Here is a 9,324-nt window from a genome sequence, read left to right as displayed (position 1 = left end):
GGGCTCTTCCTGCACAGAAAACCGCGCCAGAGTCCTCCGCTTGCGGTGTCTGGTTCGCCCTAATCAACAGTAATCTTGCTGTGTTCCCACCGCTTGGGTTCTGTTGCAAAACTTCCATTGTCTCTTGGCTCCTCGCGTCTCTTCGGAGCAGCCCCTCAGACCCGTGTTAGAGGCTGTCCTCTGGACTGGAGTCCTCAGAAAATGCTCCACATAAAACATCATTCTCAAAGTTGAGGTTGTGCATTTTTTTTCAGTCGACACTTGTCTCTAATTTTCATAAACACCCAAAGAGATACATGAGAGCATCCCTATTTTACAAATGAACTAGCCGCCAGGAAAGAAACACGACCGAGAACTAGTATAGAGTCCAAACTTGAACCCGCTTCCGCTTTCCGCCTCCTGGGGTCTTTCCTCACGTTGCTGTTGGTGTGAAAGCGGGCGGCAGAGGCACAGGGCTCCCCTGGCCAGATGAGCAGCTGAGTTTTGCCGGGCGGAGAACAGGGCCGGAACCTGCGGCTCTCCGGCTGGGTGTCACCGCGGCGCGCAGTGCGTGCTCTCAGCGCGCGCAGGCCGCACGGCGCCCGTTCAGGATGCTGGCCGCTGAATTACCAGTTTATCTTCATCTCAGCCTAGAGGTTTGCAGCCACAGTGACATTATCTGAGAGGGTCAAGAGAGAGGAAGGCCCACCGGCCACCCAGCTTTCTCTCAGTGATAATCAAATCTCTGTGAGGCGCTCGGCAAATGTCTCTGGACGGAATGATGAACAAGATAAGATCCTCCCCTTTTGAAGTGGAGGAGATAAACTTACTAACGCCAAACACTGGCTGGAGTTATTACTGAAACAGCAAAGCCCCAAGAGAGAAAGAGAGCAAAGATTACTAAGATTTTTAAACTACTTAAGGAAAATGACGGTGCGTTTTCCATGGCAAAGTAGATTAGAATAGAAATGTAACGTAATGCAAACATCAGGCGTGACCAGTTCATCGTTGTTACTCAAGACTCTCTGGGTTTCAGCATTGAGTCCTTCAGTTCAAGGCATCTGGTCAGCCCACATGGGAGTCAGAATCAAGGGTCTCAAGACAAGCAAAGTGCAATGTTCTGTGGCAGCCTGGCTGGGCGGGGAGTTCGGGGGAGACGGAACACATGGATATGAGTGGCCTGGTCCCTTTGCTGTCCACCTGAGACTATCGCAACATTGCTAATGGCTGTACACCTATAAAATTTAAACAGTAATAAAAAACTTAAAAAGTAAAGGCAAGCAAGTTAAATTAACGCAGTAGGACAAGTATGAAAAACAAAAGTACCAACACAGTGAAAGATGGCAAGCGGTACCCCATCTGGGGTGGGAGGGTGTATTAGAACGAAGCAGAGCCCGTTCCCTTCTGTGCTGTCCACAGCTGCCTTCAGGCTACAGTGGCGGAGCTGAGCAATTAGAGGTCGAATGGCAAAGCCTTTTATGGAAAACCTTGGCCAACCCTGTTCTAGAAAATGCTTGGGAATGCTGCTAAGGGCAGCCAAATAGACTTCCACTGAGGGTTGCCAGGAACAATAGCCTACGAACAATGACTAAGTTAAAGATTCTCAATGTTTCAGGAGAGGTTAGAAACCTTTGGCGTCTAATTTTTTAAAAATATCCCACGGGCACAGCAGAAGTAATCTGTATGCAGCCTACAGGCACCATTTTGCAAAGAGCGACGTACGTCATACGTTCTTCGCTAACACAACCCAAGAAATAACTCTATTAGCTCTTGAATTTGAAGGCAAATCCATGACAGCTGGATTCATCCATTGCTTTCAGTTTTGAATGTGTTTCTAATTCAGTTGCTTTACCCATGAGTGCCTTTCCAGGATGATCGAATCCTCTCAACAGCCTGTGAGAAATTTTCCCATCCTAAATAGCAGAAAGGGCTCCCTTAGCTCTCCCCATCTTCTGCGACTGTCCTCTGTTTCTGCTGTTTCCGAACGTCAAAGGGCCAGTCTGCACTGCCAGCTCCCAGCGCAGTCTCCATTCTCTCCTCCTCCAGACAGTGTGGCTGTTTCTCAGACCCTTTCACTGAAAGAACATGCGTGGCAGATTCATGTCAATGTATGGCAAAACCACTACAATATTGTAAAGTAATTAACTTCCAATGAAAATAAATAAATTTATATATATATATACACACATAAAAGAAAGTGCTTCCAAGAAGGTTGTGGATGGCCACCTTATTGCAAAATTCAAATGGATGCTTTCAAATTCCTGTCTAACTTAACTTCCCTCTGGCATTTGGTATCACTGACCACTTCCTCCGTCTTGAAAATGTCTCTGGCCTTGGTTTTCACACTGCTCATTCTTTCTGTATTCTCTCCCTACCTTTCAAGATATTTCTTCTGTGAAAATGTTTATTCCTGGATCATTTGTTTTCATTGGCTGCTTTACAATGTTGTGTTGGTTTCTGCTGTGTGAGGAGGGGAATCAGCTCTATGGATACGTATACATCCCCTCCCCCTTGGCCCTCCTCCCCACCCTCCGCATCCCACCCAGCTGGGTGGTCTCAGAGCAGGAGCTGAGCTCTCCGCATACACGGCAGGTCCTCACTAGCTCTCTCTTTCACGCGTGGTCGTGTATGTACGTCAATCTCAACCTCCCAGTTCATCACACACCCCTCCCCCACCCCCCCCATGTCCATAACTCCACTCTCTACGTAGACATCTCTTCCTGCCCTGCCAATCTGATCATCTGTACCGTTCCTCTAGATTCCACATGCATGCGTTAAGATTTTTTGTCTTCCTGACTTTCCTTCACTCTTTATTTAGATAATTTTCTTGAACACTTGACATAGACCGAGCTGATGCTAAGCATTTTCCAAATGTAGCTAGTCTATAGTGTAGCTCACTCCCTAAATCTATTTCCCCAAAATAAACTGCACTTCTAATCTAAACTCCAGCTTACGTGGCTTACACGTTTTAATTCAGTCTTTGTGGAGAGTCCAATCGTTGCCCCACCCCTGATTGTTCCAGATTCTAGTAAATGGGAAACGATGGGAGCGGGGCAGCGGGCATGGGTGCCTCCACGGTGCATCCTCAAGCCCCTTGAAATCCCTTGGAACCTTCCATGTCCAGGCCGAGGTCAGGGAGCCGGGATCTAGGGCTCTGCCCCCTAAAAGGAGCACGCAGCACACCTTGGAGTGTAGGCGCTAGCCGCTCAGGCGTGTCCGACTCTTTGCGATCCGTGGGCTCCAGCCGCCGGGCTCCTCCGTCCACGGGATTCTCCTGGCAAGAATACTGGAGTGGGTTGCCATTCCCTTCTCCAGGAGACCTTCCTAACCCAGGGATCGAACCCGGGTCTCCTGCACTGCAGGCGGATTCTTCACCGTCTGAGCCAGCAGGGAAACCCTCCCGGGGTATAGTCACCTCTCCGACCCACGGGCTTCTCTCTGTCCTGAATCCCAGGAAAGGCCCCTTTCTCTCTCGGCACACTAAAGACTGTTTTTTTCCCACTTCTTCCATGGGTTTAGGTTTTCACAAAAGACAGGAAATCCATTAATTACAGACTACTGCTGCTCCCCACACCCACTCTGCAAAAAGCCCTGAAGCCAAGAAAACACTTTAAGAGGGGATGCCTTCCTTGCTGGGAAGTGGTGTTAAAAATGGAGGGAAAAGGTATCAATTTATATTTCAGTGAGGTTTCCTGCCACGATTCTTTTGCTGACGCCGTAAAGAGTTATTGTCATCACTTTTTCTCTTTTTCTTTTTTTTGGCTGCACCGCGAGGCATGTGGGATTGTAGCTCCCAACCAGGGACGAACCTGCGTCCCCTGCATTGGAAGCATGGAGCCTTCACCACCACCGAGCAGGTCCCTCATCACCCTTTTACAGACGAGAAATACTAGGCTTAAGGCTGCCTGAAACCATGTGCCCGCGGACCTCCAGAGTGTGCCCACGGCCTAACGCGGCCTTGCCGTCTCTGCCCTGAAATGCTGGCGTTCTTCCTCTCTCTTGGTTTTGCCCAGTCTGCATGCTTTTCAGGGGTCATGGGGCCACGCGTATTATATTATCTGACACCTACATACCAGGCGTGTAGATTTTTCCTATTCTTGGGTCTCCTTCTCTGCCTGCTTCCTGATCACTTTCACCAAGATGGCTTGTTCACGCTTCCATTTCAGCCCTTATGAATTAATAACGTATTATCTCCTTGTTCCGCCAGCATCTTTCCACCTGTTCCTTTTCTGAGAATTTTGAGGTTCCGGCCCCATCTTCTCCCTAATTGCCAGAATTAAAAGCCTCTGAATTATGCTTATTATCCCTTTTTCTGTTTCCGTATTGAATCTCCTATTTACCTGTCAGGCTTCCCTGGTGGATCAGATGGCAAAGAATCTGCCTGCAATGCAGGAGACCTGGGTTCGATCCCTGGGTCTAGAAGATCCCTTGGCGAATGGAATGGCAACCCACTCCAGTGTTCTTGCCTGAAGAGTCCCAGGGACAGAGGAGCCTGGCGGGCTACAGTCCATGGGTTCACATAGAGTCAGACACAACTGAAGGGACTAAGCACACAGGCACACACATTTATCTCCAACTTTTCCCCTCCTTTCCACCCCAAAGCTACTTTTATGTACTAAATATATATTTTATTTTATTTTTAAGGAAATACTTTTTTCTACATTTGTTATTAACACTATAAAATACAATTTTAACAGCCAGGAAATATAATGCCATTGATCATATGTTATAAATAAATTGAGTTACTGTATTTTTTCATATGTAGTTCAAAATTATGTATAGATGCAAAAACATCTTATTGCATGATAAAAATCTATGCATTACCATTTCATTACATTAAATTAAAATCATGCCTATAAGAGATTTTCCCTAAATTTTCTTTTTTATTAATTAATTTTTATTGCTGGATAGTTGCTTTACAATATTGTATTAGCTTCTGCTGCTGCTGCTGCTAAGTCGCTTCAGTTGTGTCTGACCCTTTGCGACCCCATGGACTGCAGCCTACCAGGCTCCTCTGTCCACGGGATTTTCCAGGCAAGAGCACTGGAGTGGGGTGCCATTGCAACTTCCATATTAAGGTAGAACTAGTCTTCCTTCTCACTAAAGGCATTTTACGTTGTAACTCTATTTTAACACATATGTGTGATCCAATATGGGCTTCCCAGGAGGCACTAGTGGTAAAGAACACGCTTGCCAATACAGGAGACATAAGAGGCCTGGGTTTGACCCTGGGTAGGGAAGAGGCCCTGGAGGAGGGCATGGCAACCCCCTGCAGTATTCTTGCCTGGAGAATCCCATGACCAGAGGATCCTGGTGGGCTACAGTCCATGGGATCATGGAGAGTCAGACACTACTGAAATCACTTAGCATGCATGAGCGTGACCCAATATACCTTAAGGCTTTTAAAGTTAAAATACTTCTTAGGCATTTTTGCATAAAGAACACTGCCAAGTGTCTCAAGTATTCAGTTGAACATTAATAGCACCTGAGTTTCCACCCAAAGGCAGGAAAAGAACCCCGTGAAGGAATTAGTGGGAACAGAGCCCAGAGCTCACATAGGGGTTGGAGCTTTGCCTGCTCCCAAGAGCCGGACGGCAAAGCTTCGCAGGGCCAGGGCACCACGTCCACCTTCACATTCCTTCCGAAACTAGACGTCCTGCCCGGGGTAGGAACACGGATGGGACAGGAGGGATCAAGGACAGATGCTTCCTAGAAATTCGACCCAGGTTGGAGCTCCTACCGCTCCTGGTGACCCTTTCCCGGCCCCCTGCTCACCCCAGCCTCCAAGCTCAAACAGCTCGATCTTGTTCCTCACGGCCCCGGACAATCCCTCCCCTCATGGGAGAATTCCTGTCGCCTTCACCACTTCCCACCCACAAGGCGGCCCCGACCTGACTCAGCAAAGAGCTAGAGAGAGACAGCTGGAGGGAGGAACATCCTCGGTCCACAGCAGCCCTTCCCAAAAAGAGGCGGAACGGGCCGGAATCTAGGCAAACCCAGTGGACACCAAACCCTGCTTTTGTGCAGAGATTCTTTTTTTTAAAGTCAACTCTCTTAAGAACAATTCAGAATGTTTTTGCCCTTGAGAAACTCTGTGGCCGCTTTCCTGGTTCACCCTGTTTACAGTGAGCTCGTTTTAGAGAGGCAGTTTCTGAATGTATCTGCTAAAACAGGACCACCATGCTAGCAAGCAGTTGGCAACTTGCTCAATGAAAGTATGAATGGACCAAGGTCTCAAAATAAAAAAAATTTAAAAAATATCCCCAACTTAAAATAATCTTCCAGACCTCATTTTAATAGAGTCCCTGTCCGTTCAGAGCCTTTCATAAATAATCCCCCAATTAATGACATGTGTTTATCGGCAAAACCGCTCCCCTGAAATACACAGTGGTCGGTATGCAGTTTACTTATGAGAAAGAAAGACTTGACCTAAGGATTAAAAATAGAGGAGCAGTACTCAACTAAATTTGCTAACTGCTCACCCCCAAAGCCTCAGGTATAGTCTATTTTGAGAAGAGTTCAATCTGAGGGGAAGTGCAAGTCTAGCTATGCAAAGAGCTAGCAAATAGTTCTTAAAAATGGAACGGACCCTTCTATCTTGCAAGGCCGCTGTGGGGAATGTTAGTGCAGAATTATTGCACCGAAATGGGTGCACTCTCTAGTATCAGTTGCATTTTGTGGAATGACATTGAGAGGAGGCTATATAATTACCGCATATCCAGGCAAATACACTGAAATCTTAAATGGAACCCTGTCATACCTCGGCCTGTGACTTCTCAATTACTTTCCTTGCACTTAGACTCCTCAACGGTCCCCACAAGGATCTGCTGACCTGTTCCCGGACAACCCCACCGTCGTGTCTGGGCACACCTGTTTTCTTTCAGACCCTCACACATGCCAAAGTCTTTCTCACCCTAGTCCATGTGTTGCAGGAAGGGGGACCCCCACCAGGGCCTGACGGCGGGCTCCTGTCTAACGCTCAGAAACGAATTTTCCAAGGAGACACACGAGCTGACCAAGCAAAAGACTTTACTGGGGAGGGGCACCTGGGTGGAGAACGGCAGGATGAGAGAGCCAGGAGAACTGCTCTGCCCTGGGGCCCCCAAGGCGGGGGTTTTACCGGAGTGGGGGTAGCTTCCGGTTGCCTTTGGCCAACCGTCCTGACTCAGCATCCTTCCTGGCAGCAGGCACCTTGCTCATCCTTCTCGTGGATTTCAGGGGGAAGGATGCTGGGAGGCTGATGATTTCTCCGTTTGCTGCTGCTAAGTCGCGTCAGACTCTGTGCGACCCCATAGACGGCAGCCCACCAGGCTCCCCCGTCCCTGGGATTCTCCAGGCAAGAACACTGGAGCGGGTTGCCGTTTCCTTCTCCAATGCAGGAAAGTGAAAAGTGAAAGGGAAGTCACTCAGTCGTGTCCGAGTCTTCGAGACCCCATGGACTGCAGCCCACCAGGCTCCTTGGTCCATGCGATTTTCCACGCGAGAGCACTGAAGTGGGGTGCCAGTGCCTTCTCCATCTCATGGATTCCAATGAGAAGGACTCCGGAAGGCTGATGACTTCTCCCTGTTTGGGCCCCTCCCAAAGTCTGTAGCTGACTTCTTGGGGCAGGACCGGATCCCTTATCAGCCTTTCCTGTTGCGAGACCTCTCAGGCAAGAGCAACAGGCCAGGGTGTGTACTTCCCGGTTGAGAATGCCCCAGTCCCTGAGCAGCCTCTTCCTTATCTCTGCTCTTGAGGCAGCTTTTCACATCCTCAAGTGTTGGCTGTATTGTCATTGAAGCCACTTCTCTTTCCACCCCCTCGCCCCTCAGCACCTGTTCGAGTCTCTCACTGCACCTATCACAACGAAGCCCTGTGGTTTTCGAATGGCTCTTGTTCTCCCAGCTCAGTTCAGTTCAGCTCAGTTCAGCCGCTCAGTTGTGTCCGACTCTTTGCGACCCCATGAATCGCAGCACGCCAGGCCTCCCTGTCCATCACCAACTCCCGGAGTTCACTCAGACTCACGTCCATCGAGTCGGTGATGCCATCCAGCCATCTCATCCTCGGTCGTCCCCTTCTCCTCCTGCCCCCAATCCCTCCCAGCATCAGAGTCTTTTCCAATGAGTCAGCTCTTCGCATGAGGTGGCCAAAGTACTGGAGCTTCAGCTTTAGCATCATTCCTTCCAAAGAACGCCCAGGGCTGATCCCCTTTAGAATGGACTGGTTGGCTCTCCTTGCAGTCCAAGGGACTCTCAAGAGTCTTCTCCAACACCACAGTTCAAAAGCATCAATTCTTCGGTGCTCAGCTTTCTTCACAGTCCAACTCTCACATCCATACATGACCACAGGAAAAACCATAGCCTTGACTAGACAGACCTTTGTTGGCAACACTAAAGTGCAAGTTCTGTGAGGAGCCATGTTTATCTTAGTTTCATCCTCAACAGCAAGTCTAGGTCCTGGCATGTAGTAGACGGTCAGTTAACCATGTCATGATACTACACAGTGAGTGATACACCAATTCATCTCTACCGCACTTCTGTTGCCAAACCAGATATGTTTTGCCTGATGGGTGGCAGGTTAAAACGCTGAGACACTGAGGTTTACAGCAGAGAGATGATTTATTTGAAAGGCAACAAAGTGAAGAGACATGTCAGATCCATCTCCCAGAAGGCAAGGAGATTGGGGTGTTTATGAGACAAAACCATGAAGAGGCAGGGTGCTCTGGGGTTGGGGATCAGGAAGATCACCGGGAGAGGTGATGGAAGAAGGTGCAGTAGCCATCGTCCTCTGTGCAGGTGTGATTAAGCAACAGGCCTCGGCACATTGCAAACCGGGAGGCGCAGAGCACGACCTGCAAAGGGAACTTCCGGCTCTGTGACGTCAGAAGGTCACTGAGCGTAGGCGTTCGCACATGCCCAGTTTGAGGGTTGGGGGTCCTATCCAGTCTTAACCAGCTCAGCGCAAATTAGACACAGCTGACTCCAAGTTCCTGGGAAACCACCTGGGCAAACATCTTATTGTTTAGGCTACATGCCGCTTGGAGGACATGCAAGTGTTTTGATGACCTTGATTTGTGAAGGCAGGTGAAATGGATTTGAGTAATAATTGCCTATGGTTTCACTCCCACCCTATTTGCCCCAAACTCCAAAGCCCAATTCCAGCCTTGCCCATCCCCACCTTCACCGCTTCCCTTTTCCATAAAGTCGTTCCTGAGCATATGAAGGGCCAGAGATGTGCGTGGCACATAGTGGTTGGTGGATAAACGCAGCTGCCATCAGCATTACCAGGGCGCTTCTTCCAGTGCATCCCTGTAGCTGTGTTTCCCAAACATCGGTTTTCCTCATACCACGTTCATGATTTTTCCC

This window comes from Capra hircus, chromosome 14, assembly GCF_001704415.2.
Source record: "Capra hircus breed San Clemente chromosome 14, ASM170441v1, whole genome shotgun sequence".
NCBI classification, from domain to species: domain Eukaryota; kingdom Metazoa; phylum Chordata; class Mammalia; order Artiodactyla; family Bovidae; genus Capra; species Capra hircus.
The sequence above is the reverse complement of the archived record's forward strand: the minus strand, read 5'-3'. Positions refer to the sequence as shown.